Here is a 16,891-nt window from a genome sequence, read left to right on the forward strand (position 1 = left end):
AACGCCGTTTCAAAAGCTATAAATTTCTCCCCGTGGCTCGTTTCACCCGCGAGAACGCACAAATTTATCGGAAATTAGTATCTACTAGAAACTCCGTCGGGATGAATAGACATAACGTTTACGAAAGCTCAGCTGAATTTATTATTACCTACATGGTCTATCTACTACGCTTCATTCGGAGGTAAACAAAATAGAACCGCCACCGTATTACCTGTTTAATAAACTAAAATTATTGGAATTCCGAGAATAGCATTTGAAATATTATCGATCCTAAGTTTAATAGGTTTACTTTTGATGTTATGTATACACGTACCTCGCAGTCCAAAGTAGGTACTGTACAAATAGTTTGGTCATTATTCGAATTGTCTTTCATATTTTTTGTGTGTCTCTAGTTATAAGTTTTTGTACTAATGAGATCACATATATTTTGTTCAGGTAATCAACTTCGCAGTTACTGCCTTTATTCTTCTCCGAATAAATAAATGTGTGAAGCTTATCTGGGGCGTCCCAAATCTTTTCATATATTTTGCAGCGTTGCACGCGTATGCTCTGGTTATTGTCGTCATTTGCCGTGTATATTGCGAAGATTCTGTCTGTAGATTGAAATTACTTTCAAAAATGTTCCCGTATGCTCATTTTTCCTCCGCTTTATTTCGGTGATTGCAATTTATAACACTAAAAACGAAATGTTCGTATATTTTATGAATTAGAAAATAAAAGCAGAATTTTTATCAGCTACTTATAAAATGCTATATCCTTTTAAAAGATTATTAAGATACGTTTAATTTTTTTCTCAATAAATGGCTTTACAAGGTCTCTTTGCATGTACTAGTCTCTTGCGCATCTTTCTTTCTAGACGAGACTCAGTGTCAGAAACAGTGTAAAGTAGCTCTGAGATTACTTTAATTATATATTTTACTCCAGAAATACCTATATTTATAAGCTTATTTGTGGACTGTTCTTCAACATATTTATAACTCAGTAATTTGAAAGACTGGATTTCAGATACAAAACTTTACCCGGGCAAATACGACAAGTTGAGTAACTGTATGAAATAAAATATTTCCCACATAAAATATTCTACATGGACAATATTTTGCCGAAAATCTAACCATACATATATTTATTTTTGGTACATTTCTTGGCGACCCTGAATTCCCGGCTGTCCACTATAACATTTTTATGGTTGTATAAAATAAACCGTCCGAGTTATGTCTTATAAATTTTACCACAGCGCTCAATCTACCTTTCCTTTGAAACGCTTGTCAAACGTACGTTTTTTCTTGCTTATTAAAGACACCAATATATTTTTCCGCCTAGTTCACTCCAGTAAACAGTTCGCGCAAATATGAAAATGACATGACGTTAATATATATACCCACTTAGGCTCATATGCGATAAAAAGCGAACTTCACAGGATAAGGAAAATGGAATAAAAGGAGTGTTTGATCTGTAATGAAAAAAAAACAGCGTAGTGTTAAAGAATAATTTGTGTAATTTTAATCCTCTTCGAAATATAGTAGTGATAAATTAGGAAGGTAATAAATTGTTGGAGGTCGCGAACAGAGGCGCGCTGTCCAAACCGTGTCGATGTGATGAGCGGAGACTGGCCGTAAATTTTATTTTCATTCGTAAAAAGAATAAAACGAGTCTAACAGTCCGTGCAAAGTGGTGCGAGCATATTAATTAAATTAGCCGCCAGTGCCGTGGCGTTTAATTGAAAAATGACAAAAGTGATGCGCTTTGTAGTTCCGTTCGTGTAGTTTCCCTACACTACGAAAGCTTATAGTTTTGTTTTTTGAATAAAAATGGATTTGATTATAAATGAAAGTACAAAACATTTTTCTGTGTCCATTAAACAAATTGTAAAGTTACATAACTAAAAAGCATTTTTTGTGCTATCTGTATAACGTTTATTACAAATGAAACGAGTTTCAGGTTTTCAAAAGTGAGAACAGACATTTGATAAACAAATCGAGATTAAAATAAAATAACAAAATACATATAAGGACTTAGTCGATCTGTTACGCAAACCATGTACATTTCCGTCGGTCGACTCTTAAGACTTCCGCGGGAAGGTAGTCAACAAATACGCAACGTTTTTCTTTCGTTGAAGAGACAACGGCGGAAACAACAAAAAAATACAATTTTGTCCGGAGGTAAAATAAAGCAGGTAGCCGAGATCCTTCGTATATATTGGTAGTATTACCGTCCATAAGGCACCTATCTAATTTAGCTCGGAGGCCAGATAATCCAGGAAGCAATAGGTAGCATAAAGACGAGAGGAATGGAATACCGGCAGCCCCCGGCGGAGGTATGCAGGTACCTATTGTAATTTCTCCCCGGGCTCGCTCGACCCTCGCGTAGGAATGTCTGTTGTTTATACAACCTACATAACCTACTATTGATAAAAAACCTGATGAATTATGGAATGAGCCATCTTCTTATATACTCATCTTATTTATTTAGGAATTTATAAAAATGGAAAAGAATTTTGAATATTTCCTAAAATGTTCAGCGATTCAATATTGTCATCGGAAAATAACTTAAATAGTAGAAAATAGGAAAGTTAAAATTTCTGGAATTTTAAAAGGTAAATTTTTTCCCCACTCGGAACAGAGGAGTTTAGTCTGTATTGAATATTAATAAACACTGCAAGTAATATAACGAAACTAAAATCTCGCATAATATATTAAATTTTATTTTGTGATCATCAAAAATAATAAACCGAAGCAAATTAATATATTACATACTTACTCAATTTAGTATACGTAGAACATAGAAAAATCATTTTTAACACTAACCGACATAATATCTTATTAAATGTCTATTTATCGCTACATATTTTATAAACAAACAAACCACATGAACAGATTCCGATTCAACTCGTAAATATGGGTTTATTAATATTAAATAGACAGTCTAAACATTGACAGAAACACAAACAAACCTCGCTACAAATTTATCGACAACGTAAACGAATAAATATAATAAAAAATGCTTCCGGATTTTTTCCAGTGAAGCGGAAATTAAACAAACAAATGTTTAACAAAAAATGCTGAAATCTATAGAGAAACGCAAAACTCAAACACAGATGCTCAGGAACTAGGTAAACACAACACTAACAACCAAAACCCAATCTCGTTTCATACGACAACAAACATGTAAATCGATAGTCGATAAGCATTTCCTTTATCCTCTCCCTGTATGCTCTAATCTCATCCACGTGGCCACGTTAAAATAAAGTTCCGTATCATTCGAACAGTAAAGAGGTTATGAGATACCAGATGGGGTGACGACCGTCCCCGAAAACCATCCGAAGGTGCCAATACGCCAGGTATGCCAAATCTATATCTTAAACGTTTATGTTATCATCCGCTACGGGCGTCTACGAAAGTGCTACGAATTGGCTACGAATATATTTCTATTTCACACCCTGTGAACTGACGGTTTGACTTTTGTTGTGGTTTTAGTGTGATATGTACCACGTATTATTGTGTTTTGTGAATAACATTGTAATGAATTAACATTTCTGTGGTTTAACGCAAATAAAATCATTTGCGTGGACGTAAACACGGACATGACATTTGCTAAAACGTAAATATTGAAGGATTATTGACCAAGGCTATAATTTACAATGCGATATTCTTATTCTTGCCAGTATTTCATTAAATATATCTAGAATTAATGTTGTAAATTACACCGGAAGGAGTGCGTAGTTTACGCCTCACCCTTACGAAAATCCCAAAATGTTTTGGGAAAATAAAAACAATTACAGTTATTTGTCTAACAAATTGTTATAAATGATGGCAATTATTTATAGCAGAAATCGCAAGAAACTACGTATCCTCAAGAGCGGCATTATTTGTTTCTATTATAATCGGGACGACTTATTCACTCGATATAAATGACAACATTATTTAAAATGAAAAATGTATTAATTTTACCTTTCCGGGTACAATCCTTTCTTTGTTCACTTCATAATTAAATTTAAGCACTAATCGAGTGTCCGCTCCGATTTAAAGACTTGACAATTTAGGCCGTTTTCGTAAGTTGGAAATAATTTGCAAAAGTTTATCTAATAAATACGTCCGATAGTATTTAACGTTACATCTCACTGGCGGAAAGAATGTGTGTTCACATTCAAGCGCGAACCATCTATACCGGCTGAACGTTACAGTCACTACAAAGAACAGCGTATGTGTAGCAACGGCTCCCTGGAGCCATGATCGAGGGCTCCGGCCGCCTGCCGCTTGCCGACTGACGTTGGTATACACGACACATCTGCATTTAAGAAGCCGCTATCGTTATGCGACTAATCGATTGGTCGAAGCGAGTGGCACTGTCACCCGTCCTACTCCCACAGTCCTCTCGCTCCGATCTCGCGCATGCGCATTACATAATAATTCTCTTTTAAAAGTGGCGAAAAGTAAATAAACTCATACGAACTGTTTACTAAGAGAACTGAAGACGCGGTAGAAATCAAACATTTGAATTGCGACCGTTTACAATTACAAATAGGATGTTAATATGATGTGTGTGTTATTTTTGATTGCAGCGATAGATTTATCGGGTTATACTTTATTATAAGGAAGCTCTTTCGCCTTAGGTGGTGGCTAGGGACGAAACGTCACTTGTTGCGCGGCGACTTTGTTCCGGCGATGAAAGCCACGCACGCCATTGCACGCCATTCCTTTCCCTCTTGTTGTTCTAGTGGTAATTAATTCGAACGTATTATGCTTCTACAAACAGGCTAATCGTCACATTAGACTGATTAGTATTGACGATGACAAATTAAATTGTACAAAGCCGGCTCAAAACCGATGCGGCGTTTGTGATGTGATTAATCTCACATAATTGGCATACATATTCGATTAGAGATACAAAGTTGTTGATATCTACAGGAATGCTTTTGAATTTATCATTAGGAACCGATATACTGGAACGGTGTTTTTGTTTAATGTTGTAATCAATAAAAAAGTGAATAGGCGATTGCGTTTTGTGACACACTTATCCTTTCTTTTCCTAAGATTTACGATATCTGATTTTTAAATGGGATTGTTGAATACCATTTCTATTTTTTACTTAATTCTTGAAATAAGTTAAATAACTAAGCTATAATTTGTCTGAAGCTTGTTATATTATTTTTGGAAATGATATTCGCTTAAAGGCATTATCGACCTAGTGGTTCAAAGCTCCCCTAACACCCAAAATTATGTGGCTAGCGTGATACAATGATATAAATCGCGATAAGCATCTTTAACTATTACAAAACGACTCAATTTCATCACGTCCAAACCTGACAATAGTCCCGAGAATCGCAGAGTATAACAATATTCATAATGTCCTTTAGAATTTAAGTAAACAATTGGTTTTCAAACAGTGAACCTTTTTAAAACTCTAATAATGACCCCCTTAACAAGAAGGTAAACGTGAATGAACATAATGAAAATTTTCCTCAATTTACTTCTCTGACCTATATAAAAGTTCTGACCGGAATTTTTCGATTCAAAGAGAATCGAAATTTCAATACAACCTATATAAACGTTTTGCCCGGCGAAAATTATTATTTTAAACGACATTTATTTGTACAATATTTACGCAATGCGAACATTTTGAATCTTATCAATACACTTTTGAATCTATAGCGCCGTTGTTTATTTAAAAATAAACCGGTTACATAATAGATTATAACAATAAACCTGTGCGCCTTCCATATTTTATTTATTCCCTTTGCTTTGGATGAAGGCGCATTTGGGAGCTTCCTACAATGTCCTACAAAATTATTTAGCAAACATCTTTGAAGCTCTATCTTTGTAATCTGCCATCTAAATATTCCCGAAGGTACCTCTTTTGTAAATAAACGGCTATGAGTTTTCTTATACGCATTTAATACAATAGAAAATCCAATTTAGGTTCCACCTTAGATAGGATTCTGCGGCACGGCGTAATCCACCGACTGGATTCATAAATATACCACAAGAATTTAATTAATAGAAACAGTGCAATAGTCTCGCGTTACATACGCACCTTCAAGTTGAATATTTATACATATTTTATTATCTCGACTCTACAGCAAAACAAATACCTATAATGATTAGGTTTAAAGGTTCAAATAGGTTACAAATATTTATTCATCAGTGTCTCATCCATAAATAGGTACGTATTTCTAAGAAATACGTGCTAACATACATCATAATACTGGCGACTTAGCACTAGTCTGAACAAGATGTTTCTGTATGTTTGAACTGACATAAAATCGTAATATTTTTATAAGTTCAAATAATAATATAACCTACTTTTCCGGATACAAATCAAACGTTCAAATTGTAATTCGTTAAATTGTAATTGATTTAGATAAAGTGATCATTACTGGTTGTCCTTTTTTACATAATCGAGCGTTGTTTATCAGTGGCGGAGTATCTCCGCTCGCCGGCCGGTCGGTCGGTGGGTCCCCATAGAGCGGTCTGCGGTACTTACGTACATACATAGCCAGCGAACTCTTAACATTTAGCTGGGAGCCGTATGAAACGACGCGGAAATTCCCACTTACTCTCTGATTGCCACACTAGGGGGGTTAATGTCATTGTTGATTTGGAATGCCGAATGCGCTTACTGGGATAACGGCTTTAATGTTTTTGCACCGTTTGTAGTTGAACTTTAGACGATATTACGTTTTTTATGACGCGCAAATGATATTCAAGTCTATTGCTCACGAAGATTAATGTGTCTAGTTATGACTCCTTTGTTTGAGGGATTTGGTTTAATGGATATAACTTGGAGAGGGGAATTTACTCAGTTAAGCAATATTGCAGCGTTTAAGCCTTGAATCGATGAGCTCTGTTTACATATTATGTAGAGGCTGCGTACCTCAGAGAGTAAATTAACCCGTCGGGCCCAGTTGTGTGTACGTCTCCATTTATCACTGACAGTCGTCTATCTATTGATTGGTCATAGGCAAATACAAATTATATGCTAGCATTGCACATAGGTGTACTACCCACAACTTAAACAAAAGAGAATACTAGAACTAGCTATCGAACATTATAGAATTAAGAACACACAACATTTGATTTTAAAAGTTATCTCATTACTTGGTTTTATTAAACTTTTGCAACAGAAAATACTGGTCTTTAGAAAGTCTAAGAGAACATTATTAACAAAATAAAACATAAAATAAATCGAACAAACCAAAAATTAAGCTGAATCCGCACCATTACTAAACTCATCACAAACGCTAACAAAGGCGATACAAATTACAGTCGCCGACCAAATTCCTTAATATCGCACCAAACTTTATGATTACAATCATGTAAACATTAAACAATAAAGGCAGCGAGCCGAGACAAGTTACCGCAAACGATTGTTTACAATGCGTCGTAAACTAAACACTACTTAAGCTGACAGTTCGTTGTCATCCAGATGCTTTAACTTGATTAATAGACGATTTGGGAACGGTCTGATTAATACACAAGCGACGATCCATTCAAAACCCGTAACATCTTAATCATGATCAAACAAAGCAGTACTGGCTGCATGATGGATTTCAATAACCTCTTACGTCACGCTTACATACTGCTTTATGATCATCCATCGCTAAATATGACGAAATAAGAAGGTAAAAATATCTTATTTAAAAAAATTGCCGTGATTTCCCTCTGTCGGTTCCTTCCGTATATTTACAACTTTTGATTATTAATATAAATTCAAATATTAGTTAAAAGTTACGACACAAAAATATTTTTATTTGATCTCAAACGTCATGCTCTCGTGTAGCTTTGCTAGTATTTTTAACGGTGATAAAAAAGTAAAGAATCTCTGAATCAAATGAACCCTGTTGCGCTTCTTGCGGTGTCCGTTTTCATCAATCACAGCTTTTTGGTATTTACAGGACACGCACTTTGCTAACGGAAAACATGATAAAAAGCCTTTAAAGTGTGCTTATGAAGAATATTTGTGGTTCCTGTAAAAGTTAATTAAAAACTAAAATATGTATTACCGGGAAACAATATAGAATCCATATTAAAAGATGAAAGTTGAACATATGAATAACAAGTTTCATAAAAGCGTTATCGATTCCTGCTATACGGTAGTTTTTCTGCGAAGTGTTCGCCAGCGATTAGCAAGCCGCAATTGATTTACTTTCTTCCTTGTACACGGATAATAACCAGTGTTCTGCATTGGCCATATGTTACTCTAGAAAATATAATATAATGTGTAATAAATTATGTTGGATCGTGGTTTTAGATTCAATTTATTCTTAATTTATAATATCTTCACTTTGTATTTTAATACAGTTTTTTGCTAGAGTCACATAAAACTCTTGGTAATATATATACGATATAGTCCAAGCGTATACTTCTTAAATAAAATGTTTTGTCATACGACAGACTTGACTCTGTTTTAGACAAAAACAAATAATAATTTATTTTGTTCCTTATTTGGCCAGATTGGTAACTTATAATAATAGCCTGTAATTATCGCGAAATACCAATTTCCAGATAAGTACATCGCTCATCTAGATTTACTCATCATTTATGTGTTCGAAATGTCTGTGTAAAATAGAACAAAGTCTAGCTCCGAAATAATCACTAGCCTAATACATTAAGTTGGGAAAGAAACATAAAACTCATCTCCAATAAGCTGAAGCGAACCTACTCGACAAAAAGTTAGCGTTGCAGACGTTCAACTTGCGTTACAATAATAACGCTACAAATCACAATAGCTTACTGTTACATTACGAAGCAAATATCTAAGACAAAAATACGCTACTTTTTTTCACAGAGATAAATGTTAGGAGCAGATATTTACCGAGACTAACTCTTTTATCGATGACATTGATGTAAATTACTTACCTATCGGGCTCCTTTCTTTATCTTGTTTTCTTACCTTTCTCATTTGTTTGACAAAATCAGTATCTAGCCTTCAACGGGCATTGTCTGCATCTGAAAAGAAATTGCTTTTCCATCAATTTGTTACTGTCTCACTGATGTGAATTAGCCTACATATTAAAAAAATGAGAAACTCTATCCTGTATAATTATTTGTTATCTATCTCTTTCCAAACTTTAACGTATGTCCGGTTCGTTCCAAATTCAGAAGGCACTGACTTCAGAAAATGAAATTGGCTTTGTACTTATTCAAGACAGATTAGTAAGATTAAACGCTTAAAGTAATTTAACGATCTGTATGCTCAAGAGCGTTTTTATGACCGCGGTACGCGAGTTTTGAGATTACGGACGACGCCTTCGTAAGCCGTTCTATTGACTCTGATTTTATATGGGCCAAGAGTTTGTAATGGCTATTTATCTAAGCTCACACTTGATTTATCAGTGCCTACGGTGTGGAGAATTTACACATTAGCTGGAGCTAATTACACGTGATCGTAATACTAAAAGACTACTTCATTATTCTCTATTGTATTCTCTAGGAATTAGTTGTTTTAAGTATGGATACAATTAGTGTCACTCTTTTAAATAACAATGCGCGTTATGTCTAACATTTTGTATAAAATTTAATTGGTATCTTATTCGGAGTAGTCTATTGTTATAGACCAATCAGTAGTACAAGACCATAGAAAAACTTAATAAAATATCTAATAAACATCCTCGAGTGTACGCCTCGCATTCATTGTAATAAAAATCAATAACGCAAATTAATTAATCTATATGTACACGCAATAAACACAAGCAGAACAATATCGAAGAGGGAGGAGGCACTAATGAAATGTAGCAAGCGAGCGACGCCGACTCAATGTAGCGAAACAAACGCACCAACTTTCATCCCAGCCCTACCGAATATCAATGCTCCAAATACAAAGATGTTTGTCTCTGTATTGAACGAAAATCTTTTTCATTATGTCCAAATCGTTCTTTATAGCTTTAATCCCGCGAACATATTAAGACCCTGTCTGTGTGTGTGTCTGTGAGTGTTTCTTTTCTTTGTTACGATCTAAGAAAACGACTTGCGCAGGTTTTTGTTATATCCTCGTTTACATACATATAGGCTTAATTATTCAAACATGTAGTTGACAGGTGGTGCAGCGCTTACACTAATATTTACCTCGAGACACGGCACCACGTCGTAATGAGAGGTTACGGAGGTAACAAGATACACCTACCCGTATAATGTTATGTGTACCTCACTAAATCAACTTAAAATAATCCGAGCATGCTCGCGCCGATAAGAAATTTTAATTAGCTTTCACGTTCATACAGGACTGTCAAAGAAACCTTATTCAAATCTTATAATCCAATTAACAGGCTAAAATATTTAACGAACAAAAACAGAGAGGGTTGAAAGAGCTGCTGGCTATAATAAGTCAATAATTCAAACGTGAGATAGAACAAAGATTTAAGAAAGAGTGAACAAACACACAGAGACAGTCAAGTTCAGATCCCCTGTGCTGCCGGTTAACGAAAATCAAACGGGTTGCACAAACTTCACGCTAAACTGATTACTTGACATAGTTTTGAACAAAGCACCTGAGTTTTTGGGAAACTTGCATAATTTATACAATTAACATTCTTAACCTTTGATATGAGCTTATACGACTTACACATAAGTAGTTTGTGTCTTTATCTTGCTCAGAGAGAATTGTTTGTTTAGGACCGCAACTAAAATACAATGTATAACAGTATTATCGCGTCACAAAAGCCTAGTGGCAGTCACACAGAAGCACTTACTTCAACATTTATCGTGAACAATAGCCGACTACGGCCATACTCGTTAAATATTTATTACATAGTTTTATTTTTCATACTTAGTACAATACAAAGTTACTTAACATCAACTTCTAACAACCGAAGCACGAAGTTGCCGTAACCGTTAAGATTTACTCAGTCTGCCTCGTCTAAACAAAAAATTTAATTGAATATAAGAATTTACAAATAATAATATGGTATCTAGGTACTACAAAATATACAATCATGTTTTACAAATACGTAGGTAGATATATCCTTGAATCAAGTTGTACATTTAAATCGGTCCATAAAATCTTTTTAATTACACGGTGTAGGACAAGCGTATACGTATTTTGTATTTGTTTTTATTGAAATTTAATGATGCGTTCAGTATTCAGAGCCGTCTTTTAATAATTATAATTGCACGGTTATTCAAAGAATTGAAAATAACTATGTAAATAAATTTCGGCGTATTCAAAGGATAATTATACTTTTTGCTTCCGGCTCCATTGCGATATCGAATGGTCGCTGTTAATTTCCCATAAATGAATTTATTTTAAATGTGAATACCGAATATTAATATGATACTTTTATGCGCTTTTGTTTATTGTATTCCAAAAATGCTTGTCAGATGGAATACCCTGCAACGTCAATTTATTGTTATTATTTAACTCTGTGTATTCAACTCATATCGTGTCATATCTGGGAGCGACTGAATCTGAATATTATAATTAAATGAGCAAAGCAAATGAATGAAAACAATTAAATTAGTATAATATAATTTTGAGGATATGGGCGGGTATATGCGTCGTATAACGTTGCGTAACTTTACTTGGGTTGATGAGTACTGCGAGCAGGGACGTATTTTGCCAAAGAGGAATTGCGCACACTTGGTGCTCCACCCAAAGTTTCCATTGTAACATCTTAACTTATGCAATATAGCGTCTGCTTCTTTAATACTTTCCACGACGCTCGATTACGTTTAACGACGCAGTTCGAATGAATTTTCTTATTTACAGTAAGCTGGCAGAAAATCGGATGGTGCTACTCTTAGACGCTGCGATTTCACACTAGACGTACTCGATACGAGAACTTTTGCATGCTATTTCATTTTGTATTCGAATAAACTTGTGCATATCTGTTTTTGTGAATTGTTCTTTCTTGGAAACATATTTTTCTCTAATAGATGGGGTATTTCGTTGTTCTCATTTGCAGTTAAGTAAAATTGAGAGTGTATTGGAACGTATATGTTTTATAAATGATATTATAATGTTGTTGACCCCGTCTTAATACAGACTTTACATTTAAAAACTATAATTTGTAAATTCTTTCGCAATAATCAGCTAGTTAAAGCTTTAAAATGTATCATATAGAAAAACATTAAGTTTACACCTTGTTCATAACAAAACATGTACAATTTTTAAGTGATATGCTCTATCCATCATGCATTGTATTATAATAGTCAAAAGCTTTTGTCCAGTTGTGGGCGTCGCGATACACGCACGTATTTATAGTCTGTTATTGATGACGCGCCGTCGACGCACCCATATCGATCTAATATCAATAACCCATCGACAAAAAGCCTCTTCGCTACGTTGAAGGTAATTTTAATTTCAGTATAAACGGTACCAGGGTGTGGTCAAACCGGTTGCCTTATTCAGTAACGGCACTATTGCTATCCTATCACCTTAGTTCTTTCATTGGAATCAGTATTTACAAACACGTTTGCTTATTTAGAAATTGGAAGTCAATAACGATTTTAACAATATTCGAGGGGCTTTCAAAATCAAAATCAAAATCAAATCATTTATTCATTTAGGTCAAGTGCTGACACTTATGATAGTCAATGATACAGAGAGTGAATTTACCGCCAGTTCGGAAGGTAGGGCCAATGAGAAGAGCTGGCAAGAAACTCCTGGCCACTCTTTTTAATCGCCAAAATGATTTTAACAATATTTATGCTGGTATAAAACATTGATGATGTAAGTAGCTGCTACCTACCAACACTTTTAACAACTTTCTATCTTTATCTAATTTTTTTACCTATAACACTATCTGAATTGTATAATAAAAGTAAGTTGCAAAAACAACACGTTTTCATACTGTTTGTTTTTTTATATAATTGGCTATATTGCATATTGCACGTTACGCGCGCTGGTGCACGTGTATAAATAATTTTCGTTGCCCAAGAGGTTAAAATACTAAATAACCAGATAGGAAACAGCCAGCAAATAAAGCGAATAACAATACATTTAATCAAACAAATAGCTCCCCAAAGTACACCCGCAAGTCAAAAGCAGACAGCACTTCACTTGTAGCTCATTCTCATATGCATTCTACATTACTTGTGAATATTTGAACAAACACACCTGAATCAGCTATCTCTATGTCTGTCTCTATGGGTATGCAAACAAACTCAGTCAGCCGAGACACGGAATAGAAGCCTAAAATAAATAGGCCAGACCACTCGGCTCATATTGTTCGCCACTCGCTAATTATTATTAATGACAAAGACGCTTATGAAAATAAGCGACAAAGAAAGTCTCATTCACGATATTTAAACGACGCGTGTATGGATACAATATTAATCAGTGAGGTGGCGAAGTAGATTACGTAATTCGTTACGTATACTAATTTTATAAAGAGCTAAACCTTGTTATAGAGTAATCTTTGAAACTACAGAACTGCTATTTCATTAACGAAAAGTAAAATTTACTTAGCTGTTGTTCTATTCAATAAACTGTCTGACTATCGTAGGATCTCATAGTTTTGAATAACCTAATCTTTTAAAGCCTAATATACTATCAATAAATCGGAATGGTTGCGAACCTCTTTACAATATAATAAGATAAACGAACCCCTAACATTGACATGTCAGTTAGACTGTCACCACCGAAAGAGTGAGTAATAAGAAACTCAAGTCTTCAAGCGATTTATTATTATTCTGAGAACCCATAATGGTATTATTAGGAGATTTCCCGGTATTTCCTTGAACTTCGTGATAGTGATTCATATTAAATCAACCAATACTTTCGGAGAATTCCGCGTAAACAGTCTTTATGTTCAATAAAAAATAAATAATCAATTTAAAGGTGCGCTTACACGTGTATAATGGAACAGATTATGATGATGCACAGCTAAACTGCTTTATAACTATTTATACTTTTTTTTATTAAATATTAATAATGCCATTGTGCAAACTCAACAGAATCAATGTGTTCTAAAGTGCTATATGGTTTTGAGCGATAATTTGAAACACAATGATAATTAATCTACGCTTCAGTATCAACACTAGATACTTTATAGATATCCGTTTATCTATCACTAGCTGACCCGCGCAACTTCGCTTGCGTCACATGAGAGAGAATGGGTTACAATTTTCCACGTTTTTGTAACACATTACTGTTACTCTGCTCCTATTGGTCGTAGCGTGATGATATAAAATATGCTTTTCTTTCACGAAAAATATTCTCAAAATTATTTATATCTCATAGTATAACGAAGTCGCGCCAAGGCATATTCGCCATTAAAACAGTTGCCATGACAACGGAATTTTGTTAATTACAATGTCATTAAAATATTGACTATTCGGGACTTCGTTCGCCACCTGAATTTTCCCGGGAAACGCGTCATTTTCTCGGGGTAAAAAGTAGCCTATGTCCTTTCTCGGGTATCAAAATATCCCCATACCAAATTTCATGCAAATTGGATCAGTAGTTTAGGCGTGATTGAGTAGCAGACAGACAGACAGAGTTACTTTCGCATTTATAATATTAGTATGGATTGCCTCCTGTCAAACCAGTTTTATATATATATATATACATTTTTTTTTATTATTTAATCTTTGTAAATGATTTTTGTATTTAAATGCAATCAAAACGGGATTTATTAGTATGTTATTACAAACGCTTAACTGAAAAATAAACCTGAAATTGATAAGCAAGCTACTAACCATTAACGACATTATACGTAATAACTGAAGGGGTGATATTCAAGCATACTTGCTATTACTCGCAATATTACCAGTACTAAGGTCAAGGGTAATAGATGCGGCCAAAAAAACTAATCTCCGAATAGTATTAATACCAGACATTTTCTACTTTAATGTTCTAAGAGTCGATGTTTCGAATCAAATTCACAGCCATTTCATTAAATGAGTTTTACTTTACCTAAGTGTATGTAATACTATTTATTTGGCATAACTATTGAGATGGTGTATAACTGTATATACTTCATAGTACAGTATAAACATAAAGAAATGTAGCTCGATTCTCTACAGCCGGTACTATCGAGAATCGAGAATTTTATATTTAACATGTACTGAAAAATAGTTCCTGCGGCATCCGTTAGAGGCGCTGTTCAGATTTTCATACATATTTTCTCAATAGCTAGCGGGAAGTCGACACTAGTACTAGTACTACTAGAGATAAGCAGATAATTAATCGCTCTACTATGCAATTTAAAAAAGTCATGGTATCATAATATTTTCTGAAGATTTCATTTCAAAATTAATATTTGAAAAAGAAACATTTACATAACATTAAGTCTATCAAACTATGATTAAACTTATAAATACTCATTAATATCTAATACTTACGTAAGTCTTAAAGCATTAACAAAGATTTTATACTACAAATGTTATTATAATTTAGATGAATCTTCGCTGAAAACTTATAATACCAATCTAGATCACTCGAGACCAATTAATATTGAGTAATCCTTTTAACGTGAACAAATAGGAGCAAATAATCTGATCTGCCATCGAACTATAATTGGCATCTTATTACCAGTGAATGAACAAAGTACCTGTGAACATAATTCATTATATTACACACCCCTATGACGGGTAATAAATTGATTGGACATTTAATATTGCTAGTCGGGTTTAGTCTACAAAGATAATGGTTTCTCTTTGAAACATGACGTCATCGCCAGATTCTATGAAACCATTTTCATAATATCTAAAGGCGAATAGTGTTATGAATAAAGGAATATTGTGGGCAACAAAAGAGGTACTGAGAAGTTAATACTTTTCTAGGTACTTATATAAAAATATAGAAAAGTAGCACGATTCTCTTATACTATTAATGATTGACAACCGATTAGTTTCCCACCAACTTTGTATAAAATATGACCAGCGCCTCTAGCGGGCGCCGTAGGAACTAGTTTTGTCGATACTCGATACTCCATTAATACTTGATTCCGATTGTAGATAATCTCGTTACTGCAAAAATAACAAAGTAAGGGTATGGAAACAGACTATAATTAACTAGTACCGTAATGTCATACTAGCGTTAAAAAAATTTTTAAAACGACATTTATTAATAATTCTGAGTGGATAAGTTCCCAGCGTGTACACAGAAACTAATCAATATAGATTGTTTTAGTGGAAATCCTCACTATTGAAAAGCTAAAAATAGTCGCCAATAACGTGAACAGAATCTACTTTCTACAAAGTCATTTATTACAAAACTTGTTTTAAAGCTATCATCAAAGATCAAAATAGTGCTTCATATTTCATTGAAGATAGTACCGCAATTTAAAAAAAGTGAAGTAGTGTAAATCCAAGTTTCGGGCCTGCTGCCAACTTTATTCGCATTGCAGAAAGATGAACTATAACATTGTAATACTACAAGATATAGAAATGAACCGAAAAGTGAACATCGCTCTTCACTTTATCCCGTTTTACGAATACTTAATTATGACACTACAGACTTTTTAAATTACCTAAAATAATTCTTTATGTTATTTTTGCTTGTTTGATGAATAGTTCTCATTAAAATATTTCAAGAATCGTAAGACTCTCCGTACTCAAATATAAGTTCTAGAGACTAATTAATTTGATAGTTGTTCCAACGTGTTTATTTAGCAGTCAAATTGGTCCGACTTAGAAATACCTATTGAAAGAAAAAAAGTTAAGTAAATGGATATGCCTAATAAATAAATGCCTTATTTTTCAGATAAATTCAAAATTAGAACGAAATTTTTATGAGTTTTTTAACGTAATCAAAATGGGGCAATTTTATAGACAGCGGTGTGACAAGTTCCTTATAAATTGGACCCTAAGTATATTCATGTCGCGAACAAGAACCAACACATTAAAACCTTTGTCAATCCTAAAAATAAGAAGTTTGGATGACGCGCGGAATTAATATATAAGTTGGGTATAAACCCGTGTTGTGGTATTTTTATAAAAGAACAAGTACCTTT

The 16,891-nt window shown here is 34.0% G+C and overlaps 2 protein-coding genes across 2 annotated transcripts in view; both read right to left on the reverse strand.

Annotated features, from left to right (window-relative positions):
* Tmtc2 (Transmembrane O-mannosyltransferase targeting cadherins 2) overlaps positions 1–4,251 on the reverse strand; it is an 87,967-nt gene extending 83,716 nt beyond the window's left edge. Inside the window, exon 1 of the mRNA XM_076118335.1 lies at positions 3,948–4,251. The gene's annotated coding sequence lies outside the window, so the exon portion shown is untranslated. The remainder of the gene's footprint in view (positions 1–3,947) is intronic.
* The window catches only part of ry (xanthine dehydrogenase rosy), a 369,886-nt gene that overhangs the window by 296,649 nt on the left and 56,346 nt on the right, over positions 1–16,891 (reverse strand). The gene's annotated exons all lie outside the window — the stretch shown is intronic.

Source organism: Anticarsia gemmatalis, chromosome 9, assembly GCF_050436995.1.
Source record: "Anticarsia gemmatalis isolate Benzon Research Colony breed Stoneville strain chromosome 9, ilAntGemm2 primary, whole genome shotgun sequence".
Classification (NCBI taxonomy): Eukaryota; Metazoa; Arthropoda; class Insecta; order Lepidoptera; family Erebidae; genus Anticarsia; species Anticarsia gemmatalis.